Below are 25,318 nucleotides of genomic sequence, written 5' to 3'. Positions count from 1 at the left end.
TTCTTCAAAGAGAGGCAGCTAGGTGGAAAGAACATTGTGTAAGTGTCCAGAAAGCAATCTCTCACAGTGCAATCGGGAGAGGCCTTAATGTCTGAGACCCCCAGATATGGTATCTATGACCAACTTGGACTCCTTTGTGAGCAGAAGCTCTGGTCACATTGAGAACACATCATCAAAGGAGATGTCTCCTTCTCTTATTGGCTGTGTGTGACCTCATAGACCCTATATAAGCAGAGGGAACCAGGAAGTAGATGGAGTTCTACAGGAGTTCAGGAGGAGGTGAGTAAGAGTGCGGGAGAGTACAGAATGTGAACACGTGGAATAAAGTCTTGTATTGTAAGCCACTGTACTGGGCGCTCTGTCGGACATGAGAACCACTGCTCGGAGAGGAAGTGGCCAGGAATCTGAGAAGACCTGTGATTGGGTAAGATTTCTGAAGGCCTGGGACTAGGCAAGAATAGCAATCAGTAATTTCTTGGTGGGAGGTACAACATGGAGTCTGGAATCAGGAAGACCCAAGTTCAAATTCTGCCTTTGATGTTTACTAGTTTACTAGTTGCATGATCCCAAGCAAGTCACTTAACCTATGTCTGTTTCAATTTTCTCAACTGTAAAACTGGGATAGTAAAATCACCCACCTCCTAGTATTGTAAGGATTAAAAGAGATAACTGTGAAATACCTAGAAGAGTACCTAGTATAGAATAAATATTTAATATATACTTACTTCCTTCAAAAAGCCCATTTCAGGTATGGCATTGTACAATTGCATCAAACCCTAGACTACTATAAAGCCTTCTCAAAGAAATCCATATTTATTTTAAAAGAATAGGCATTAAATCACCTTAAAAGAATCAATTGAATTAAACATTCATTGCTTATGTATAATTATTGTCTATATTTTATGCATATGTTTTATTTGTTATGTGTATGTTTGTATATAGACACATGTATATGCTTATATGTGTATGCCTACAAATGTCTGTGTATATGTAATATTGTATAAATACTTCAGATAAATAATGATCTGGACAGAAATGAATAGTAAAAAGAGATTAGTCTAGGTTGCACTTGAGAAATTACTCAGTGCTTTCCATGCTATTCACCACCAAGAAGTCCTATTTTTTTTTACTTGTAATATGGCTCATCTAGAGATTATATATATAAACTATACTATAGAAACACAGATATAATGACAGCATATTTAAAATCAGCCGGAGTCAGGAATTCAGGTTAAGGGAAAAATCTTCAATATTTATTGAAGTGAAGAGGTGAATAAAGATTGCGATAGCAAATATAGGCAAGAAAGGTTGTGATAGCAATATGGACAGTTGCAACAGGAAGCCAGCTAACAGAGAGAGATGTGAGCTGAGCAAACCGTGGCAAGGCAATCCCAAAAGTCTCTCTTTCCCCTTCCTTTTCCACTCCCCTGCCTCCACCCAGCAAAATCGTCATTTCCTATACAACACATCAGGACTTGCACAAAGAGTGGGCGGGGGCCATTCTTTCTCCAAGCTTATATATTAATAGAGTATGGTCCAATTACTATTTAGCCTCATGTGCTTGGGACCTCAGTGCATCAACTCAAGCCTCAGCCCCTTACATACAGATAGAGATATTCTTAGATTTATTAAAAAAAAAAAAAAAGAGGTTTCTATTCTGAAGAAAATCGACTTGAGAATATGCTGCTATTGATAACTTTCCACCAAGGAGGAATGAGGGAGAACAGGAATATGCATTATATTCCAAGACTTGTGCATCCAAATTCCTTGGAGGGAAGTTTAGGAAACTTGGATTTTCACCATGCCTATAGGGGAATTTAGAGAAGGGTACAATATGGAGAAGAATAGAAGTAGAGATCTGCAAAAGGATCTCTTGTCTTTAAATGAGAGCTACATTAAACATTACAGTGGTATGTTTCATCAGCAACTATCTGTTGCTGAACTATAGTTCAACCTATAGTCAAGGAGATTCCAAACCCTCCTCAAAGTAATTAGTTACATCATAGAAACAAACCCAAAAAATGACAGACTTAATTGGGAATTTAGTTGGTGAGTACAATTAAAATGCCAGTTGGCTGACTTTTCCCATTTCTCTTTCTAAGCATTACTTCCCTGAGTCCTATCTTCTATACCCATGTGCACACAAAGAGATAGTAAAAAGTCCTTCTGATCAGAATCTAGCTCAAAAATCCATAGTTTGTTGTTGGTGGATTTACATAATAAAAGTATGAATGAAGTAAGCAAGAGTGCAGGAAGATAGACATTCTTTTTTCACTTAGCAATTGATATTACATGCCATGCAAATATAAATTGCTGAAGAAAGGGAGTTTTATTATCCCAGCATATATATATAATTCTTGTGAAATTTAGGAGTGAGATTGGAACACAATCATTAAAATAGATTTAAAGAACCATTAACATACATTAACCTAATCAGCAATATAAGGAAAATAATTTCCTAACTCTAAGTCAGACAGTTATCTCAGACTAAGGACCAGTGGAGACATACTACAGAGATAACCTAGTATAGAGCAGAGAACAGAGACAAGGTAAAGCATAAAGAAGCATGACATCATCACTAGAGGATGTCAGTAGTTCTAAGTGTATTTCAGTCATATATGGACCTTGGTCACAAGTACTCCCTAAGTACAAATTTCTACATGTTCTGTGGTGATACATATTCTTATGTACATCTTTCCTCTCTATGGATATGGTAACTAATGAAGGCATGTACCCCATAAATTACACTTTATTTGCTATGCTCTTTGACTATTTGTTATCTGTTTTCAGCTAATGTGTCATCTAAATGACTAGAAATTACATACAAATTAATGGAAATATGCTTTTGCTGAAGTAAAATACGGGAAATATGTTTTTTTTATTTATTTTTATTTAATAATTACTTTATATTGACAGAATCCATGCCAGGGTAATTTTTTTTACAACATTATCCCTTGCACTCGTTTCTGTTCCGATTTTTTTCCCCTCCTTCCCTCCACCCCCTCCCCTAGATGGCAAGCAGCACTTTATATGTTGGATATGTTGCAGTATATTCTAGATACAATATACGTTTGCAGAACCGAACAGTTCTCTTGTTGCATAGGGAGAATTGGATTCAGAAGGTATAAATAACCCGGGAAGAAAAACAAAAATGCAGATAGTTCACATTCGTTTCCCAGTGTTCTTTCTTTGGGTGTAGCTGCTTTTGTCCGTCATTTATCAATTGAAACTCAATTAGGTCTCTTTGTCAAAGAAATCCAGTTCCATCAAAATATGTCCTCATACAATATCGTTGTCGAAGTGTATAATGATCTCCTGGTTCTGCTCATTTCACTTAGCATCAGTTCATGTAAGTCTCGCCAGTCCTCTCTGTATTCATCCTGCTGGTCATTTCTTACAGAACAATAATATTCCATAACATTCATATACCACAATTTACCCAGCCATTCTCCAATTGATGGGCATCCATTCAGTTTCCAGTTTCTAGCCACTACAAACAGGGCTGCTACAAACATTTTGGCACATACAGGTCCCTTTCCCTTCTTTAGTATTTCTTCGGGATATAAGCCCAATAGAAACACTGCTGGATCAAAGGATATGCACAATTTAATAATTTTTTGGGCATAATCCCAGATTGCTCTCCAGAATGGTTGGATTAGCTCACAACTCCACCAACAATGCATTAGTGTCCTAGGTTTCCCGCATCCCCTCCAACATTCATCATTATTTTTTCCTGTCATCTCAGCCAAACTGACAGGTGTGTAGTGGTATCTCAGAGTTGTCTTAATTTGCATTTCTCTGATCAATAATGATTTGGAACACTCTTTCATATGAGTGGTAATAGTTTCAATTTCATCCTCTGAAAATTGTCTGTTCATATCCTTTGACCATTTATCAATTGGAGAATGGCTTGATTTCTTATAAATTTGAGTCAGTTCTCTATATATTTTGGAAATGAGGCCTTTATCAGAACCTTTAACTGTGAAAATGTTTTCCCAATTTGTTGCTTCCCTTCTAATCTTGTTTGCATTAGTTTTATTTGTACAAAGGCTTTTTAATTTGATGTAATCAAAATTTTCTATTTTGTGATCAGTAATGGTCTCTAATTCATCTTTGGCCACAAATTTCTTTCTCCTCCACAAGTCTGAGAGATAAACTATTCTATGTTCCTCTAATTTATTTATAATCTCGTTCTTTATGCCTAGGTCATAGACCCATTTTGATCTTATCTTGGTATATGGTGTTAAGTGTGGGTCCATGCCTAATTTCTGCCATACTAATTTCCAATTATCCCAGCAGTTTTTATCAAATAATGAAATCTTTTCCCAGAAGTTAGGGGCTTTGGGTTTGTCAAACACTAGATTACTATAGTTGACTATTCTGTCTTGTGAACCTAACCTTTTCCACTGATCCACTAATCTATTTCTTAGCCAATACCAAATGGTTTTGGTGACTGCTGCTTTATAATATAATTTTAGATCAGGTACAGCTAGGCCACCTTCATTTGATTTTTTTTTTTATTAATTCCCTTGAGATTCTCGACTTTTTATTGTTCCATATGAATTTTGTTGTTATTTTTTCTAGATCATTAAAATATTTTCTTGGAAGTCTGATTGGTATAGCACTAAATAAATAGATTTAGTTTAGGGAGTATTGTCATCTTTATTATATTCGCTCGGCCTATCCAAGAGCACTTAATATTTTTCCAATTATTTAAGTCTGACTTTATTTGTGTGGAAACTTTTTTGTAATTTTGCTCAAATAATTCCTGACTTTCCTTTGGTAGGTAGATTCCCAAACATTTTATGCTATCAACAGTTATTTTGAATGGAATTTCTCTTTGTATCTCTTGCTCTTGGATTTTGTTGGTGATGTATAAAAATGCTGAGAATTTATGGAGATTTATTTTGTATCCTGCTACTTTGCTAAAATTATGAATTATTTCTAATAGCTTTTTAGTAGAATCTCTGGGGTTCTCTAGGTATACCATCATATCATCTGCAAAGAGTGATAGTTTGGTTTCCTCATTGCCTACTCTAATTCCTTTAATCTCTTTCTCGACTCTTATTGCAGAGGCTAGTGTTTCTAATACAATATTGAATAATAATGGTGATAGTGGGCAACCTTGCTTCACTCCAGATCTTACTGGGAAAGGTTCCAGTTTTTCCCCATTGCATATGATGCTTACTGAAGGTTTTAAATATATGCTCCTGACTATTTTAAGGAAAAGTCCTTTTATTCCTATGCTCTCAAGTGTTTTTATTAGGAATGGCTGTTGGATTTTATCAAATGCTTTTTCTGCATCTATTGAGATGATCATATGATTTTTGTTTGGTTGGTTATTGATATAGTCAATTATGTTATTAGTTTTCCTAATATTGAACCAGCCCTGCATTCCTGGTATAAATCCTACTTGGTCATAGTGTATTATCCTGGAGATGATTTTCTGTAATCTTTTTGCTAATGTTTTATTTAAGATTTTAGCATCAGTATTCATTAGGGAGATTGGTCAATAATTTTCTTTCTCTGTTTTCAGCCTACCTGGTTTAGGTATCAGTACCATGTCTGTGTCAAAAAAGGAATTTGGTAGGGCTCCTTCAATCCCTACTTTTTCAAATAGTTTATTTAGCATTGGAGTTAACTGCTCTTTAAATGTTTGATAGAATTCACATGTAAATCCATCTCATCCTGGGGATTTTTTCTTAGGGAGTTGATTGATAGTTTGTTCTATTTCTTTTTCGAGATGGGAGTGTTTAGGATATTTACTTCTTCCTCTGTTAGTTTAGGCAAGCTATATTTTTGGAGGTATTCTTCTATTTCATTTAAGTTGTCAAATTTATTGGTGTAAAGTTGGGCAAAGTAACTCCTAATTATTGCTCTAATTTCCTCTTCGTTAGTGGTGAGTTCTCCTTTTTCATTTTTAAGACTAACAATTTGATTTTCCTCTTTCCTTTTTTTAGTCAGATTTACTAAGGGTTTGTCTATTTTGTTGCTTTTTTCATAGAACCAACTCTTAGTTTTATTAATTAATTCAATAGTGTTTTTACTTTCAATTTTATTGATCTCTCCTTTTATTTTTAGAATTTCAAGTTTAGTGTTTGACTGGGGGTTTTTAATTTGTTCCTTTTCTAGCATTTTTAGTTGCAAGCCCAATTCATTGACCTTCTCTTTCTCTATTTTATACAAATAGGCCTCTAGAGATATGAGATTATCCCTTATCACCGCTTTGGCTGCATCCCATACATTTTGGCATGATGTCTCATTATTATCGTTTTCTTGGATGAAGTTATTAATTATGTCTATAATTTGCTGTTTCACCCAATCATTCTTTAGTATGAGATTATTTAGTTTCCAATTATTTTTTGGTCTACTTTCCTGTGGCTTTTTATTGAATGTAATTTTCAATGCATCGTGGTCTGAAAAGGATGCATTTACTATTTCTGCCTTACTGCATTTGAGTTTGAGGTTTTTATGTCCTAGTATATGGTCAATTTTTGTATAAGTTCCATGAACTGCTGAAAAGAAGGTGTACTCCTTTCTGTCCCCATTACATTTTCTCCAGAGATCTATCATATCTAATTTTTGTAGTATTCTATTTATCTCTTTGACTTCTTTCTTATTTATTTTGTGGTTTGATTTATCTAATTCTGAGAGTGCAAGGTTGAGATCTCCCACTATTATAGTTTTGCTGTCTATTTCTTCTTGCAGCTCTCTTAATTTCTCTTTTAAGAATTTAGATGCTACACCACTTGGTGCATATATGTTTAATATAGATACTTTTTCATTATTCATTCTACCCTTTAGCAAGATATAGTGCCCTTCCTTATCTCTTTTGATTAGATCAATTTTTGCTTTAGCTTGATCTGAGATCAGGATGGCTACCCCTGCTTTTTTGACTTCACCTGAAGCATAGTAGATTTTGCTCCAACCTTTTACCTTTTACCTTTTACCTTTTTAAGCATGTATCTCCCCGCTTCAGGTGTGTTTCCTGTAAACAACATATTGTAGGATTCTGGCTTTTAATCCATTCTGCTAACCGCTTCCTCTTTATGGGGGAGTTTACCCCGTTCACATTTATGGTTAGAATGACCAATTCTGTATTACTTGCCATCTTGTTAACCCCGGTTTATGCTTTTCTCCCTTCTTTCCCCTTTCCCCCCTTCCTAGTATTAAGCTTGTGAGCACCACTTGTTTCTCACAGCTCTCCCTTTTTAGTATCCCTCCCCCCGCCTTAGAGTTCCTCCCCCTATCTTACCCCTTTCCCTCACAGTTTCCATATTCCCTTCTGCTTAGCTTATTCCTTCCCTTTTCACTTTTCCCTTCTCACTTTTCAATGAGGTGGGAGAAGTTTCACCATATATTGAATATGTCTTAAGATTTTTCACTTAAAGCCAATTCTGAAGGCAGTAAGATACCCACTATATTCATCCCCCTCCATTCTTTCTCTCAGATATAATAGGTTTCCTATGCCTCTTCATGAGATGTACTACCCCTACTTTACCCTTTTTCTGGTACAATGTCCTTTCCACATCAATTTCTAGAACAAGGTATACATGTATTCTTTATACATCTATATAGTCAAAATATAGTTCCCAAAATTAATCTTTACCTTTTTAGATTTCTCTTGAGTTCTATATTTGTAGATCAAACTTTTTGTTAAGTTCTGGCTTTTTCATCAGAAATAGATGAAATTCGCTTACTTCATTGAATGTCCATCTTCTTCCCTGGAAAAAGATGCTCATTCTCACTGGGTAAGTTATTTTTGGTTGCATACCAAGTTCCTCAGCCTTTCAGAATATCATATTCCAGGCCCTTCGATCTTTTAATGTGGATGCTGCCAGATCCTGGGTGATCCTTATTGTGGCTCCTTGATACTTGAATTGGGTTTTTCTTGCCGCTTGCAATATTTTTTCCTTCGTCTGGCATTTGGCCACTATATTCCTTGCTGTTTTGATTTTAGGATCCCTTTCAGTGGGTGATCGATGAATCCTTTCAATGTTTATTTTTTTCTCTGTTCCTATGACTTCTGGGCAGTTCTCTTTGATAATTTCCTGGAAAATAGTGTCCAGGCTCTTTTTTTCATCATGTTTTTCTGGAAGTCCAATGATTCTCAGATTGTCTCTCCTGGATCTGTTTTCCAGGTCTGTTGTCTTCCCCAGAAGGTATTTCACATTCTTTTCCATTGTTTGATTTTTTTGGGTTTGCTTGACTGATTCTTCTTGTCTCCTCGAGTCATTCAATTCCAATTGTTCAATTCTGATTTTCAGTGAAGTATTTTCTTCACTCACTTTTTTAAAATCTTTTTCTAATTGTCCCATTGAGTTCTTTTGTTCTGTGGAATTTTTTTCCATTTCGCCAATTTTGTTTTCCAGTTCACCAATCCTATTTTTCAAGGATTTTACTTCTTTATCCACTCTCTCTTTAACTGACTTCTCCAGGCTTTTTTGCCACGCCTCCCTCTCCTTTTCCCATTTTTCTTCTAGCTCCCTTGTGAGAGCCTTTTTAATTACTTCTATGAGGTTCATCTGTGCTGAGGAACAGATGATCTCCTCCTTTGGGGATTCACCTGGGGACTGTCTGTTTTTAGTCTCCTCAGGATTTAGAGTCTGCTCTCTATCTGTATAGAAGCTGTCAAGGGTTAAAGTCCTCTTCAGTTTCTTGCTCATTCTGTCTAATAATCAAAGACAAGCTAGCAAAGAAAAACAGAAAAAACTGGAGTCTTTCTTTGGGGGAGGGGCTGGGTGGTGTTACCGAGCTTCCTCTCCAGACTGCGAGGGGCAGCAGTGAGGCACTAGCCCTACTGTGCTGCGCCTGCACTCTGAGATCCCAGAGTGTGCTGAGTCACTATGGGGGGCGGGGGGGAGGAAGGGAGGGGCGGCCAGGTCCTGAGAGACTCCAGCTGTTTGGGGTTGTATTCTTCACCCCCAGTGTTTTTAGCTTCTCTGCTGGGCTGCTGACTTGCTGCCGGAGCAAAGTATCTAATCCTGTAGCAAAGCTCTCCCCGCAGAGACTGCTGCGATCACTCCCCACCCCCTCTCCAGTCTGCTCCCGTGCTCTCACTGCCTCTGCCCTTAGCCTGCGCCCGATCTAAAACCTTCCCAGCCCTCCAGTAAAGACAGACCTTTCTTGGCGAATCTCAAGGATGGCTTCTCTTGGTAACTATTTGTGGGTTTTTTTTCAGTCAAGCATTAATTCAGAGGCTTGTAATGAAATGGATAGTGAGAGAAAGTGTGGAGCTACACAGCTATGTGCCTCCTCTCCGCCATCTTAACCGGAAGTCTCGGAAATATGGTTTTGAGAGAGTGCTGCAGTCTCTAAAGTGAATAAAACTTTTCTGATGCCTCAAAAAAAAAAAAGTGAATCAAAAAATCAGAATCTTATTTTTTTAAAGGAGTGGAATAAAGAAAGGAGAAAAAATTAAAGAAAAGAAACAAATAGAAAATATATTTAAGATACTATCTTTTTAATTTCTGAATCTGGCTAATAAGAAAAAAACCTTTCAAAATATTGCAAAACATTACAAACATTTCAAAATATTACAAAATATTAAACTTGATTAAAATACTAGCTCTGGTCCAGAGAGAAGATATTTGTGTTACACTAATTACCTCTGTTGGGGACAGAGACAGATGGCAGTGTTCCAAGCAGCACACTTCTCACAAATATGCCCTCTGTTTAAAGTTGTAAGCAGATGCCCAAGATACATGGGTAGCAAACTATGAAAATTGAACAAATATAATTAATGGTTTAGTGAGAGGTCATCTTTGCTGACAGTTTAGTTTTTCTGATTCCAGTGCAAATCCTATAACTAGGATCCCATGACCATTAATCACAAGAATCCAGTAAGCTCCAACAGGCACACAGGAGCCAACAAACAAGGACTCAGAAGGTGTCACAGTTGTCAATGACTTTATAATGTGGGGTCATCATAATCCAACCCTTTGGACCTTTCTGTGACTAAAATCTCAGGCATCTTACACTCAACTCAATGAATAAAACTTTGCTAAAGACACAAACACAAAGAAAAAAACAGGAAAGCAAGCTAAGTAACTAAACTACTGAGAACTATCCAACTAACAAAAAGAGATGCTATCCAGTTCTTTTGCTTTCCTTCTTTCTAATAGTGTCTGCACTACAATCCTGATAGGAGATGTAGCTGTTTAACTTGAAGTGGGGACTCTCCTGTTTATAGATATCTTTGGAATACAAAAGAGCCTAATGTTTTCATTAGAACTTTTGAGTCTTTCTAATTTTGGTAACATCAAGAAGCAAAATCCTTGATGAACTAGGGCCCACACAAGTATATCTGGAACCAAAGACTCAAAATGTTTCTAAGTTTAATGACATGCATCAGTCCTGGGCAGCAGCTTGAAATAGCAGAAACCTAAGTCAAGTTCCCAAAGAATCACACATCTGGCTAATCGATCAATAGTCACAGTATATTCTTATGTGCTAGAAAGAACAGCTACCAATACAGTCTATACTCTGAAGGAACTTGTATCCTCGGAAACAACAAGTATACATGCAAAATGAATAAACTCATTAATTTCAATTCTTTCAATTCAATTCAATATTCTAGGAAATGTTCCTAGGAATTCCTAGGAAAAATATTCTAGGAAAAATTAGGAAAGATTTCAAGTAGGTGAGAATGCTTGAGCTGAGCTTTGAAAGAACTCAATTTTAAAAAGTGTTAGTGAAGAATAAGTGCGTTGTAAGCACCATGAGGAACAATCTGTGCTAAGGCATTGATATGAAATGACAAGTCCTGAGTGAGAAATAAAATAAGCAGGTTAGAATGATAAATAATCTGTGTGAAGTGAAATAATTCATAATAATACAGTTGAGGGAAAGATAGATTGGAAATGAAAAAGACTTGAGATAGGGAAAACAAATCTGAGTAACTAAAATACTTTTAAATGATAAGGTATTCGAACTAGGCTGGTGATTGTGTGAGTGGAGAATAAGGAACAGATTCAAGAGAAGTCATAGCTACAATTGGAATAATAATCAGCAAAACTTAGCAACTGATTGACTATGAGGAATGAGGGGAAAATCAAGAATGACTCTGATATTATAAAACTAAATAAGTGGAAAGAGGATGGTATCCTCAACTATGGAAATTTAGAATAACAATGGGTTTTTGTGGGGAGAGTAAGATAATGAGTTCTCTAGAGACCATTACTGATCACAAAATAGAAAATTTTGGTTATATCAAATTAAAAAGCCTTTGTACAAACAAAACTAATGCAAACAAGATTAGAAGGGAAGCAACAAACTGGGAAAACATCTTTACAGTTAAAGGTTCTGATAAAGGCCTCATTTCCAAAATATATAGAGAACTGACCCTAATTTATAAGAAATCAAGCCATTCTCCAATTGATAAATGGTCAAAGGATATGAACAGACAATTTTCAGATGATGAAATTGAAACTATTACCACTCATATGAAAGAGTGTTCCAAACCACTATTGATCAGAGAAATGCAAATTAAGACAACTCTGAGATACCACTACACACCTGTCAGATTGGCTAAGATGACAGGAAAAAATAATGATGAATGTTGGAGGGGACGTGGGAAAACTGGTACACTGATGCATTGTTGGTGGAGTTGTGAACGAATCCAACCATTCTGGAGAGCAAACTGGAATTATGCCCAAAAAGTTATCAAACTGTGCATACCCTTTGATCCAGCAGTGCTACTACTGGGCTTATACCCCAAAGAGATACTAAAGAAGGGAAAGGGACCTGTATGTGCCAAAATGTTTGTGTTTGTAATCAAGGAAGCCCTGTTTGTAGTGGCTAGAAACTGGAAAATGAATGGATGCCCATCAATTTGAGAATGGCTGGGTAAATTGTGGTATATGAATGTTATGGAATATTATTGTTCTGTAAGGAATGACCAGCAGGATGAATACAGAAAGGCTTGGAGAGACTTACATGAACTGATGCTAAGTGAAATGAGCAGAACCAGGAGATCATTATACACTTTGACAACGATATTGTATGAGGATGTATTCTGATGGAAGTGGATTTCTTTGACAAAGAGACCTAACTGAGTTTCAATTAATAAATGATGGACAGAAGCAACTACACCCAAAGAAAAACACTGGGAATGTGAACTATCTGCATTTTTGTTTTTCTTCCCGGGTTATTTTTACCTTCTGAATCCAATTCTCCCTGTGCAACAAGAGAACTGTTCAGTTCTGCAAACATATATTGTATCTAGGATATATTGCAACATATCTCACATATATAGGACTGCTTGCCATCTAGGGGAGGGACTGGAGGGAGGGGAAAAATCAGAATAGAAGCGAGTGCAAGGGATAATGTTGTAAAAAAATTACTCTGGCATGGATTCTGTCCATATAAAGTTAATATTAAATAAATTAAATAAAAAAATAAAAAATAACGAGTTCTCTTATGAATATGTTGAGTTTGAAATACCTACAAGATAAAACAGAGGAGGGAGAGAGGAAGGAAGAAGGGAGAGAAAAGAGGGAGAAAGAAATGGGGAGGAGGAAAGAAGGAAGGATGGAAGGAGGAAAGGAAAGAGGAAGAAGGAAAGGGGGAAGGGAAGAAAGGAGGGAGAGTGAAAATATGACAAAGATAAAGAAAAATATGAAGATGAAAAATGAAGAAAATGATTAAGAAGGAGGAGGAGGAAGAGGAGGTAGAAGAATAAAGAACAAGAACAACAAGGAGGAGAAGAACAAGAAGAAGAGAAGAAAAGAAGAGGAGGAGGGATAGGAGAAGGAGAAGGAAAAGGAGAAGAAAGAAAAAGAAGAAGAAAGAGAGAAGAAGAGGAGAAGGAGGAGGAAGAAAAAGAGGAGAAGGACCAGGTGGAGGAGGAACAAGACCAGGAGGATGAGGACCAGGAGGAATAAGGGAAAGTAGGAGGGAAGGAAGGAAGAAATGGAAGGAGGGAGAAAGGAAAGGAAGACTCCAAGTAAGGGGAGGACATGGATTATAACTTGGCAAAGGAGACTGAGAAGAGACCAGACAGATGAGAAACAAAACAGAGCTTTGTCACAAAAACACTGATAGGGGATAGCATACTAGAAGAGAGACTGTTCAAGAGGGTTTATTGCTACAGAAAACTCAAGAAAAATGGTGATTGAGATAATGAATATGAAATATACCTATGTAGAGATCATTGGTAATTTTGTGGTTTTAATTGAGCAATGTGGTCAGAAGTGAAATTATAGTGGGGTATAAAGTGAGAGAAGTAAGAGATATGCATATAATCCTACTCTGTTTTCTCTTGACCTCCATGAATACAGTAAAAAGGGGAAAATTACTAAATTCTTCCCTATTCCCTTTATGCACCTTCCTGTTTCCCTATGACCATTCTCCTTTCCATCAAGATGTCATGGATAGAAGACATATGAACTACCTGCTGACATTGCCTTGAAACAGATAAGAGAATTGAGGTTACCTAGTATGTCATGAAACTCTCTAATCAAATCCACTATTGCTTCATCCAGAGATTTCCCACAGTGGGAACTATGAACTAGCTGAAGCAGTTCACAGGTTCTTAGAATATTATTTATATGGTAGCATTTATATCTTTGTTTCTGTTATGAATTTATGGCAATATATGCAAATTGCTCCTAATATTACTCCTGAAAAAAATCTTACCCTTTGCCAAAGTAGTCTGTGGATCCAAAAAAAAAAAAAAAAAAAAAAAAATGGAGAAGCAATTCAGTAGCAGAATCCAAGAAGCATGGTCACTTCCAATGTCATCTGCTATTAATGAAGGTATCACATTTCAGAGGTTCTAAAGTTGAGAGGGAACTTAGAGATAGACTATCTAGTCCTAACCCATTTATTTTATAGATAAGAAAACTGAGGCCCAGGGAAGTAAGGTTACTCATTCAAGATTTAAGAAAAAGGAACCGATAAATCAATTAAACTGGGATCTTTTGATTCAATAGCCGGTGCTCTTTCTACTTACCCAGGATGCCTCTCACCCTTAGCCAATTCAGATATTATATGTAAGAATGGAAAACACTTTGGACTTGTAGTCAGTAAATTTGTATAAAATGGGTCAAAAACTATAGTGTAATGGAGGGGATAGTTTTTGACCCCTCCATTACACTACCCTGCCTCAGATCTGTCATCTGTAAAATGGGGATAATTAGACCTATACTACTTACTTTGTTACCAATAGATTGGAAAGATATCTACCATCTTACAACAAAGGATTGTGCTGATTGAAGTATTTTGTAAATTTGAAAGTATTAAATATGTGTAGAGAAGGGACAGGAAGAAGCAGGGGGATTCAGATTTTACTTTTATAGCTCAAAAGAAACTTGAGACCCATAGATGATGAACATAAGCAAAGCACAAAGGAAACAGACAATTTTTTTAAGTATACTGGATATGTGCATATATATTTGTGTATATATTCACTATATATATATATATATGTACACAAGCGTGTGTATGCATGTATGTGTGCTTAATTATAGCTTTTTAGGGGGAGAGGGGGAAGAAAGGGAAAAAAAGAATAAAGTAAAGAATGCACAGCTGAGAACAAAAGAAAACCTGCAAGAAAGCAAATACGGATAGCTCTAAACACAATGTGTTGAACTTATTATATAGACTTTCTTGAAATGGATATTTATTGCCTATGTTCTGTGCACATGGCAATATTTTTTTTTCTTTTCCTATTTTGTATTTAAGTTTAAAATATATAAATAAAAATTAAAAGTATGTTGACAGAAAAAAAGAAAAAAATTCTTCTTTTTCACAAGAACACAGAACAATCTGGCTTCTAAGAATAAATGTAGTCCCTATAGTCCTAGGGCATCAACTTTACCATTTACAGCAAGTTAAGCTCTTTTTGACTTTATACAAGACATTATGATAAATTTGTACATCATACTTTCTACTGTACTCCTTTCCACATCTGCTACCCAACTGCATGTTGGATTGAGCAACCAAATTAATGCTCCAGATTTTTCTGTTTCTTTGTCTCGGTCACCTTCTTTTTTTTTTTTTTCTTTTCCTCTCCTCTCTTCAAGAGGATGCATACACACACACACACACACACACACACACACACACACACACACACACATGCATTCTATTTGCCAAGGATGGGTGTTCGAGGGACAAATGAGCCTAGAAAGATCTTTAGGCTTTGAATGTTTTGCTGATAATTTTCTGATTCATTATAGGATTGATTTAACTTCTTAGCACTAATTTCACAAGACTATCAATTCACCTAAAAAATCATGTATTGTAGTGGCATTTGAGATCAGTTCAGTGGTATATTTGACTATACCAGCATTAGAAATCTATGAATTCAGATGCCAGTAATTCTGATGAGTCAAGGGAGTTTTTTGATCTTGAATTACTTGTAATTCAAATCAAGTATTTATGGAATGTTTATTGTGATCCGAATATTACTAATCACTTAGAATACAAATAAAAGAAAAGTTTTACTTCCTTCAAGGAATTTGCATTTTAATAGGCAAGACAACATGTAAATTAAAAAGTATATTCAAGACACATGTAGAACAGATGGAGTCATCAGAGAGGAAGGCACTAGTATCTGGGAGACTAAGAAAGGTCTCTTGCATAAAGTGTAATTTTAGATGTTTTGAAGAAGCAAAGGTGAGAAGGTATGAGAGATATATATTACAAAGGCACTAAGACCTGAGAGATGCAGTGTTTTGTGTGAAGAACAGCAAGTTTATCAGTGTTTCTGGTTTTTAGAATTCAGGGAGAGAAGTTAAATGTAAGAATGGAGAAGTAAAAAATGGCAACATTTTGAAGAGCTTTATACATCAAAGAGAATATTTTATGTTTGAAAGTAGAGGTAACAAAGAGCCACAAAATTTCAATTCCTCCTCACTCCTTTTAGAGTCCTAAATTTCTTTCAAAGCTTAGCTCAAATGCTACCTCTGTATGATGTCTTTCCTAATCTTCCCCATCCATAATTGCTTCTCTTCCCAAAAAATTATGTTGTATTTGTTTTCATATATATATTAATATATGGGGGTAGCTAGGTGGATAGAAGACAGGGCCTATAGTTTGTTCAAATATGATCTCAGACACTAGCTCTGTGACTGGGCAAACCACTTAACACTTTTGCCTCAGTTTCTTTTTCTGTAAAATGAGAAGGAAGTGGCAAACTATTCCAGTATCTTTGCCTAAAAAACCCTATATGGGGGTCATAAAAAGTCAGACATAACTGAAATGAGAGAAAACCCATACTTAGGCACAAACATGTGATCTCCTTCTATAGATTACAACCTCCCTAAGGGCAGGGTCTTACATTTTTGTCTGTGGCACATAATAAACATTTAAAAATACTTGCTTGGTTGATCTGTCAGTGTAGGCAGAAGTGTAGGCATTAGGAGTGTGTATGAGTGTGGCTACATGCTAACATATAGATATCCCCATTAGTAAACACAAAATGTGTCAAAGCCCCACCCACAAATCACACAGAATAATCCATCTCATTACTATATAGTCTCTCCCCTGTATGAGTTTAATATGCCAACTCTATTCTTACTCACCTGAAGAAAGCTCCAAGGCCCTAGTTTTCAAAACATATTTGAACAAAATTCATGTCAGAATTGTAACTAAAATGAATGACCAGCCAAAGCTTTGATTCAGGGATTTGACATATTACTGGAGATTACTTCCTACTTAAAACTTACTCTAAATCTGGTTATGGTCCCAGGCTGCTTGATTTATACTTGGACTCCTCCCCATTTCCTATTATAGGGTGGCAATGTCCAGCTTGAGCACTGAGATAGACTTTCCCCTTATCTCCAGAGAAGATGTAGTGAATTCTGTGGGTTGATCCTAGCTAATAAGAGAAAGATTCTAACAATTCTAACTTAAAAAGTTGTAAACCAAGTTCTATAAATTGGAGAAAGGGAAGCTCTTTATCCTCATCACTCATTTTTGAGGACTGCTGTTGTTTTATTCTTGAGGTTAAAAATGCTTTTTTCTTACCTGTCAGAGAAATTGAATTTCCCAATTCCTCTTTTGTTCTTTATCCCCTACCTTGCAAATCTGCCTTTTAACAATTGCTGGTGAGATCCTTCTGCACTGGAAAGTGATTTCCCTATTCACATGTAAATTTCAAGACTATTCTTCTGTCTTTCTTTTTCACTTGGAGTTGATGTGGGAAAGTTGACAGATATAGTCAGAACTGTGATTTGTTCAGAATTGCTCTGCAGACAATGGACTCTTCAGATAGGGCCACCACCTTCTATTTTCATGTTGTCATCATTTTTCCCTTCCAAAAAATCTGGCAATTGGGATTCAAGATGGAAGATTAAATGGTATTTGTCATAATAAACACAGATGGAGAGGAACTTCTTCACCCCCTCTGTTCTGCTTGCAGAAACTTGCAAGTCCTTTGCAATCCCCATTCCTTATCTTGAACATAAATACAGATATTTAACTTGTCGTAACTATTTAAGACCTCTCTTCTCAACTGTTTAAAGAAATATTTGCATTTAATGGGAATATTTTGTATGTCTGGGGTGGGCACATCTTGACAAGAAAAGTTATCATAAATTTATCATAAGTATGTATATCTTGTTTTAATTCCTTTTTCAATGTCTCTTGTAGAGATAGATGTGACTCTAGGATCTCAAATTCCAAGCTAGCAAAGCAAAATCTCTAGCAAATCCTAAAATCTGGGGAAAGCTTTGAATTTAGACAGATTATGTTTGTTATCCAATGATGGACCTAGAAAAATTTGGTTAGGATTGTCACTAGAAAGTTAACTACTAGGCAATTTGTTGTTGTCATCATCATTTATGTTTTCAAGCCTGAGAATCCACAAAAATTATCAATCAGTCAGTCAGTCCACAGCCATTTATTAAGCATTTACTTCCTCAGGGGTGTGGAGTGTTCAGGAAGGACTAGCATCATTGGTGTGAAGTCTTGCCACGCCCTTTTCAGGCTGCTCATCCATTTTTGCTGCCCACCTTTCACCCAGCTCTCACCTGTGGCTTCAGGAAGCTATAGCAAGTGTAGCAGCAGCAGTCACACCTCAATAAAACTTTTTCAGCAGACGGACACCAAGTTGAGAGTGACTGACAGGTTTCAAACTCATTGGTGAGTGAGGGGAATGTTGGCTCTAAGTAAGGTTTCCCACTTTGGAATGAACAGATGACAATTTCTTCCAACAGTCATGAAAATAGCTGAAGCAGGTTTGCCATTGGACTTGACTGACTTTGGAAGAGAGAGTGAGGCTGATGACTTTGTGTAATTCTGTCTCACTTAATTCAATCCAAGACCAAGAAAAATATCACTCCATGGTCCTCTGAAAAAGAAGAATGAACAATACTAAGCACTTATTCACTGCTAAGTAGTAGTAATACAAAGAGCAAAATGCTGTACATGCCCTCAAGAAGCCCATACTTCATGGGAAGGGGGTAATATGCAAGGTGGGGACAGGGGTTATGATATGTACTGTGATGACCGCATATTTAAAATCAGCCCGAGTCAGGAATTCAGGTTAAGGGAAAAATCTTCAATCTTTATTCTCAGTAGAGGTGAAGAAGGATTGCAATAACAATATGGGCAGCTGCGACAGGAAGCCAGCTAGCAGAGGTGAAGGGGGATTGCAGGTGAAAAGGGAATCGGAGGTGAAGGGCGGTTGTGATAGCAATGTGACCAGCTGCCAAGATGCCAGCCAGCAGTCTCCCTTTCCACTTCCCTTTCCATTCCCCTGCCTCTACCTACCAAAATCGTCATTTCCTATACAATACATCAGGACTTGCACAAAGAGTGGGCAAGAGCTATTCTTTCTCCAAGCTTATATAGTAATAGAGTATGGTCCAATTACTATTTAGCCTCATGTGCTTGGGACCTCAGTGCATCAATTCAAGCCTCAACCCATTACATCATACAAATAAAGAGAAAATCCATACCAATGAAATCACTAATCCTTAAGGTAAGTGTTGGAATCCTTACTAACTGCTAAGTAATTAGAGTTGATCTAATCTTACAAGAAGATGTTTTGGGCAGAACCTGAAACAAGGTACTAAGTAGAACTACCCATAATCCCTCTCTCTGGAAGGAGCATAAATAGGCCAATGGGCCAGTCGGAGAGGGCTCGGGAGAGTGAAGACGCTACAAGTCGAGATTTCAGCGGAATGACATGAAGAGTTGGAGCTGGCTGGAGGCTGAAGAAAGCAGAGGCAGAGGCTGAAGGACCAGACCTTTGGATTTGGTGACATTCGGAGAGAGCTCTTGGAACCAAGCAGAGAGATAGGCCTCTAAGCTAACCGGGCTATATTGGGATAATAAAAGATCTGAACTTTTATCACCTGGCTGCTTTTTGAGAAGAAAAAGCTCACAACATTTTGGCGCCCGAACAGGGACAAACAGACCCCTCAGTGGATTTCAGTGGAAAAGCTCCGATCCTGATTCAAGTGGAAAAGCCTCTGATCCTGATCCAGTGGAAAAGACTCATCAACCCAGAAATTAGGGTGAGTGCAACAAAGAAATTTTGTTAGAAGAGTTAAAGTAGAATTTCAGCTAAGATGGGACAGATATTTAGAAAACAGCCTGTTTCTGTTCAAGGAAAATGTTTAGACAGCATTGTCAAAATTATGGAAAGCCAAGGTTTAATTATAAGTTTACAGCAAATCACTGAATTTTTACAAACTGTAAAGGACATATGTCCTTGTTTCTCTCTTGATAAGGAATTAGATCTAAATGAATGGAAATTGGTTGGAGAGGATCTTTGTCAATTCTATGATAAAAATGGGCCTAACTCAATAATTAATACATATAATGTAATACAATTGGCTATAAGAAGTTATTTAAGTGATAGAATGATGAAAAGGAAAGTACAGGAGGAAGAAATGCCAACTTTACTAGGTGAAAAGGAGGATGAATCAGATGAGAATGGAGTTAATTACAATTCTGAGTATGATACTTCACAGCAGGAGGAATTAGGTGATTCCACATCTCATGACCCTCCCCCCGCAATTAACCCTTCATGGGTGGAACAAGGGGGAGGGAGAGAGACAGAAACACAGTCAGCTTCTCCTGTAAAGCAGAATTTGACGAGATTAGAAAAAGCATTAATTAAAGCAAAAAATGAAGGAGAAGATATATCTGATTTTATAAATGCATATCCTGTGATTGAAGAGCTCAACTCCTCAGGTCAAAAAGAGAGAAAATACACTGCTTTTAATTTGGGAAAAATTAAAGATTTGAAAAAGGGTTGCATTTTTTATGGGGCTACATCATCTTATGTGAAGATGTTACTAGATAATTTTTCTTATGAAATCCTAACCCCGAATGACTGGAAATCCATAACGAAAACTTGTCTAGAACCGGGACAAAATTTATTGTGGCTTTCGGAGTTTCATGAATTATGTAGGATTCAAGCCCAACGCAATAGGCAAACAGGAGCTATTGTACAAGTTGCTTTTGACCAACTAGCTGGTGAAGGTCAGTATGCAGAGAGTTCAGAACAGATTTATTATCCCATAACAGTGTATGAGCAAATTTCTAAGGCTGCAATAAAAGCTTGGAATTCTCTCCCTGGACAGAAAGATGGAAATAATGTTTTCACAAAAATAGAGCAAGGTCCCAATGAACCTTTTGCAGATTTTGTAGGACATTTACAAACAGCTGTAATAAGAACCATTGGAGACAATGCAGCAACAGAAATAATGACTAGACATTTGGCTAAAGAAAATGCCAATGAGATTTGCAAGAGAATTATATGGGGGCTAGACAAAGATGCTCCTTTAGAGGAAATTATAAGACACTGTGCCACAGTGGGCACAAATGCTTATTATGCCCAGACTATGATGAACATGGAAAGACAAGGTCCTTCTTGGCAGAGGAATTCTAGAGAAACTCGTCGATGTTTTCAATGCGGAAAAATTGGACATCTAAGAGCCCAATGTAGATACAGAGATACAATGAGAAGACAGGGTGAGAGAAAACCCAAAACCCCATGTCCAAAATGTAACCGATTGGGCCCAATGGAAGTCATTCCTTAGCAAGAAGAGGCAGGGCCCAGCTCTAAAGTATCAATCAAAGGACAGGTGGGGCATGATAGCAGCTGAGGTCACACCCAGAGAGACTTTAGAAATTCAGAACTCTGATGTCATCAACCAACAGAAAAGCAATCAGGATTACAGTTGGGAAGAATACAGGCCTTTTAAGACAACAAGACAATATCCAATGCAAACAGCTCCAATGTAATTACCAGATGATGAGAAGAAATCCCAAAAGTGGTAAATAGAAGAGAATTAGATAGGTTAACTGCTTGGGGAAGAGGATCTGCTTATATTTCCACAGATGAAGAAAGAATCAGATGGCTGACAATGAGACTGTCAAAAGAACTTTAAAATCTTCAGCTTTCAGTTCCTGAAAAACCAGCAAGAATCACTGGATTCCCTGAGATGAAAAATTGTTGATGAGACTTTTTGCAGTACTTCAGAGCTTACAGGAATTATTAGATTCCTGGCGCATGAACTAATGAACAATGGATTCCTTATGGACTATTTCTAGGACTTATGGACATTTGTAAATTTTCAGGTCGATTTATGTTGTTACATTACTACTAGCCTGTGTTATATTACTATGTGCTTATGTATTTTAAGCAATTGCAAGAATCATTGGATTTCTTGAGATGAAAGATTGTTGATGAGACTTTTTGCAGTAGTTAAATTTTCATGTTGATTCATGTTATTTGTTACATTACCACTAGCCTGTGTTATATTGCTATGTGCTTTTGTAAATTATGTATAATGCCTCCCATATTGATGGATTTATGTATACCATGTATATCTGTTACAAAGTTCTGGCCCATATTGATGGATTTATGTGTACCCCCTCAGAAACCCCCTATGTTTTAAAACAAAAGAAAGGGGGAGATGTTGGAATCCTTACTAACTGCTAAGTAATTAGAGTTGATCTAATCTTACAAGAAGATGTTTTGGGCAGAACCTGAAACAAGGTACTAAGTAGAACTACCCATAATCCCTCTCTCTGGAAGGAGCATAAATAGGCCAATGGGCCAGTCGGAGAGGGCTCGGGAGAGTGAAGACGCTACAAGTCGAGATTTCAGCGGAATGACATGAAGAGTTGGAGCTGGCTGGAGGCTGAAGAAAGCAGAGGCAGAGGCTGAAGGACCAGACCTTTGGATTTGGTGACATTCGGAGAGAGCTCTTGGAACCAAGCAGAGAGATAGGCCTCTAAGCTAACCGGGCTATATTGGGATAATAAAAGATCTGAACTTTTATCACCTGGCTGCTTTTTGAGAAGAAAAAGCTCACAACAGGTAAGTATAGTCATAAGATAGAAACTACTTCCTATCTACCTTGTTAAAAAGCCATAATTTATACATAATGATGTATAAAACATATGTATAATAAACATAGACATTCAGGAAAGCATGGCTAATACTTCATTGAAACTTTATATTTCCCTCACATCTAATCATCTATTAAATAGAATTAAATTGAATTGAATTAAATGGTAGAGTAGAAAAACCCCTGGATTAGAAGTCATAAATCTTGATTTCTAGCTCTGGCTTGGCCATTTGTAGAACTTAACAGTTTGTGGGAATTCCATTTTGCTCATCTTTAATATGAGCATAACAAGGCCCACCTGATAATCTCACAAGGTTTTTCATGGAGGTCAAAAGAAATAATTTACATAAAACCATTTAAAAACTATAAAATACCACACAAATAGAAAGTATCAGAGTTTTGTTAGTTCTAAAAACAGTCCAAATTGGAAACATTTTTTTTTTTTAGGATGAGAGAATTGGACACCAGTGTACATTTGTGAAGCTAACTTTCCCTAATTAGTCCAAAACATGGGCTTGAATCCTACTTTTCTTACTACCCATTGAGAAAGACACTTTAACTTTTCTGGATCTCAGCTTGTCCATCTTTTAAATGAGGGGATTGACCAATCCAATGATATGCAAAAACCAATTCCAATCAACTCACTTGAATTGGTTGTTAAATTTTCCATGTGAACATCTACTCCTCAGAAATCAACAAATTCTACAAATCAGAGCTTGATTTATTGCTTTCCTGATTGTCTAGGCTTATGAAAGTGATATAGAAAATGTTAACAACACAGACTGAAAGTGGATCATATATTTTAAGAGAACCAGTTATTAAGTATTTATCAGAATGCTTCTGGATCTAGTTGATATCTAAACTCTCTTCCATCTTCAAATCTATGATTGTATAAACATAAGCTATTGCTTGAAAGGAAAATATTAAAAATCTAAGACAGTTTCCCTTTTCTCTTGGCTAGTAGATTCTGTTCAAAAGCCTATTAAAAACTTATTTTCAAAAAAGATCATTGGATTATAAAGACCATTTAATTGGAAAGATTATATTACAAAGAAGTTATTGATGTTCTACAACATCTGGGTTTCCTCCTTCTCTTCTATTAATTTTCTTTGAGGTATTCTCTCTCCTCTATAGTGCCTTCCCTTTAATGGCATCTTTCTCCTTACTAATTAGTACTAACTTACTAACTATGGTCACTCTGCTAAACTCCTCTATGAACTTAATCAATGGCATACCCAAGCTTCATGCTGTATTCCTTTTGGATTCTTCTAAACTCCTTTCCTTGATAATGATAACTCTATTGTTCTCCCAACTCTGTTTCATATTTGCCACTCCTAATGTCTATTTTATTTCTTATTTTGTTTATAACTTCTTCTCCTAGATAAACCTACCTTTTGGGGGTGAAAAACATAACTAGTGCATAGAGTGATGTGTTAGAGTGACTATACATGTATCTTATAGGATGTGGTTGGAATAATTGGTGTGAGTGAACTCATAGATAATTGGATAAATTGTAACCCTTTTCTCTGATGTGATCATAGGTATGTCACAGACTGGAAAAAAAAAGTTAGAAGACATTCATGTGGCTAAGCAAGCAAAACTACAATGATTGGTCACTTGTGTATGTGTGTGAGAGGAAGTTTATTTTCTTTCAATTTCCTTCTCCCTCTTCTCCACTTCTTAGTCTGGTTCTATTCTCTCGATAGTTTGGAGGATGGAGCTTTAGTTCACTCTATGAAGGGAGAAAGGAGAAAAGTCGGTTGTCTAATAGATTAGCTATATGGAGTGAGGAATTATGAAATCATAAATTCCTTGATTGGGAAGCTGATAATTTGATGTTGTGCTTTACTTGTAGAATTTGGGTTGTTTTTTTAAACCATAAAAAGACATCTATGTAATACTTAAATGAAAAAGATATATCTTGAGTACTATGATGAGGATAGGATGTAAGATGATCTTACCCTCTTTTGTTATTGATAATGTACTTCTAAGTATTTGATAATTTTGCAGTTATCATATGTTCCATATTTACCATTATTACTAAATATTATTTGTTTGCTTTTTGTTTGTTTTTGTATTTCTTTTTATATTGGACTTGGACTTTCACTGATACAAGGGAGCTCCCAGTAAGGAAATGAAATTCCCCCTGTCAATGCTGATCAGCATAGCATCTACAAAGAAGCTTAGCTGCTAAAGATTCAGTGATTTTCCTAGGAAGAACAAAGTGGATGTTGCCTCAGAATCATAAAAATATATGACAAATATACTGGAAATAGAGTTGGAGTCATATGAAACTAAACTATCTCTTGGCATGATAGTCACAAGATCATCTGGCACAATGGAACAAGAAGTTGAATGAAAGATCCTTTGAGAGTAGGGAATGATTTTTTTTTAAATAAATGGTTGGTTGATTATATTGACAATATTGAGGAGGTATTTGAGTTCTTTTAATGAGGTAATGTAATCCTACTATTAATAGAAAGTAAGCCATTGTAGTTTTCCCAAATCAAAATTGTTTGGGTATATATTGAAAATACCAAACTTTCAAAAAAATAAAAAAAGAAAGAAAAGAAAATACCAAACTTTCTACTTTTTGGATAAAGAAGGAGCTGAATATCTATACCTTTAGTGACATTTTTAGATAAGAATAAGCCAACCAGTTGACGTATCATCATGATTACAATTATCTCATAAGACCTAATCCAGCAATACTTTCCATATGGCTAAATTTAAACATTAAATGAGTGGTGGTAGAGAAACTATGAAAATATTTCACATGAATGAGTATTAAGAGTTTTATTTGGCTTTTCATTCATGGCCTTTATTTATTTCTCTTGAATTTGGATGTTGTGGCATAAATTTACTAAACATAGATCTATGTGAAATTTGACATATATCCCCAATAAGAAATTGCACCATGAATGACTGAAAGAGCACAGTTTGGGCATTTTGAATTATATCTTTCAGATGAATGAATACATCTGTGATCTTCTAATAGC

At 36.3% G+C, this 25,318-nt stretch overlaps 1 long non-coding RNA gene across 1 annotated transcript in view; it reads left to right on the top strand.

Moving 5' to 3' along the window:
• The first annotated feature begins 287 nt into the window (after positions 1 to 287).
• The window catches only part of LOC127538672 (uncharacterized), a 136,389-nt gene continuing 111,358 nt past the window's right edge, over positions 288 to 25,318 (top strand). The window contains exon 1 of the long non-coding RNA XR_007947752.1: positions 288 to 424. This is a non-coding gene — a long non-coding RNA (uncharacterized LOC127538672). The remainder of the gene's footprint in view (positions 425 to 25,318) is intronic.

The sequence above is a fragment of the Antechinus flavipes genome, chromosome 1 (assembly GCF_016432865.1).
Source record: "Antechinus flavipes isolate AdamAnt ecotype Samford, QLD, Australia chromosome 1, AdamAnt_v2, whole genome shotgun sequence".
Classification (NCBI taxonomy): domain Eukaryota; kingdom Metazoa; phylum Chordata; class Mammalia; order Dasyuromorphia; family Dasyuridae; genus Antechinus; species Antechinus flavipes.
The sequence above is the reverse complement of the archived record's forward strand: the minus strand, read 5'-3'. Positions and strand labels throughout refer to the sequence as shown.